Here is a 1,059-nt window from a genome sequence, read left to right as displayed (position 1 = left end):
GTCACCATTTTTCTCAGTAAATATATTTCTAAAGGTGCTGTTGACATGAAATTTTCACCAGATGTCAGTAACAAACCAAGTAATCCATACATGCAAACAAAACAAAACAAAACAAAACAAATAAATTCAGAAATAAACACAGAAAAAAGTTATGTGTAATAAAATGGAATGACACAGGGAAAAGTATTGAGCACATGAAGAAAGGGAGGTGCAAAAAGGCATGGAAAGCCAATCAGTAACAAAGACTATAGAATACCTTCTTAAAGAGACTTTGTCAGTAATTAGAAAGCAATCCTGCCCCTTGTCAGTGGAAATTAATATTAGCTGGTTCAGTCCCAACACCTACCAGGATGATGAAGATGAAACAAGGGTGGACATTTCAGCAAGACAATAATGCCAAACACAGCCAAGGAAACTCTCAATTGGTTTCAGAGAAAGAAAATAAAGCTGCTAGAATGGCCCAGCCAATCACCTGACTTCAATCCAATAGAAAATCAGTGGAAAGAACTAAAGATCAGAGTTCATAGAAGAGGCCCACAGAACCTTCAACATTTGAAGACTGTGGAAGAATGGGCCAAAATCATACCTGAGCAATGCATGCGACTAGTTTATCCATACAGAAGGCATCTTGAAGCTGTCATAACCAACAAAGGCTTTTGTACGAAGTATTAAAGGGGTCATATGATGCTGCTAAAAAGAACATTATTTTGTGTATTTGGTGTAATGAAATGTGTTTATGCGGTTTAAGGTTAAAAAACACATTATTTTCCACATACTGTACATTATTGTTTCTCCTCTATGCCCCGCCTTTCTGAAACGCGTCGATTTTTACAAAGCTCATCGGTCTGAAAAAGCGAGGTGTGCTGTGATTTGCCAGCTATCCAGTGCGTTGTGATTGGCCAAATACCTCAAGTGTGTGACGGAAATGTTACGCCCCTTACCAGTTACCACATTGTGATAATGCCCTGTCAGGCCGGAGCGATGATTCAAAAACATGAAAACCCATTATAAACGAAGCATTCGTTGCATCCAGTGGGGACATAATTATGGATTATAATG

At 38.4% G+C, this 1,059-nt stretch overlaps 1 protein-coding gene across 6 annotated transcripts in view; it reads left to right on the top strand.

The window, feature by feature from the left end:
- magixa (MAGI family member, X-linked a) overlaps positions 1–1,059 on the top strand; it is a 56,624-nt gene that overhangs the window by 48,653 nt on the left and 6,912 nt on the right. The window lies entirely within an intron of this gene.

Source organism: Sinocyclocheilus anshuiensis, unplaced genomic scaffold (assembly GCF_001515605.1).
Source record: "Sinocyclocheilus anshuiensis isolate Anshui unplaced genomic scaffold, SAMN03320099.WGS_v1.1 scaffold1024, whole genome shotgun sequence".
Lineage (NCBI taxonomy): Eukaryota > Metazoa > Chordata > Actinopteri > Cypriniformes > Cyprinidae > Sinocyclocheilus > Sinocyclocheilus anshuiensis.
The sequence above is the reverse complement of the archived record's forward strand: the minus strand, read 5'-3'. Positions and strand labels throughout refer to the sequence as shown.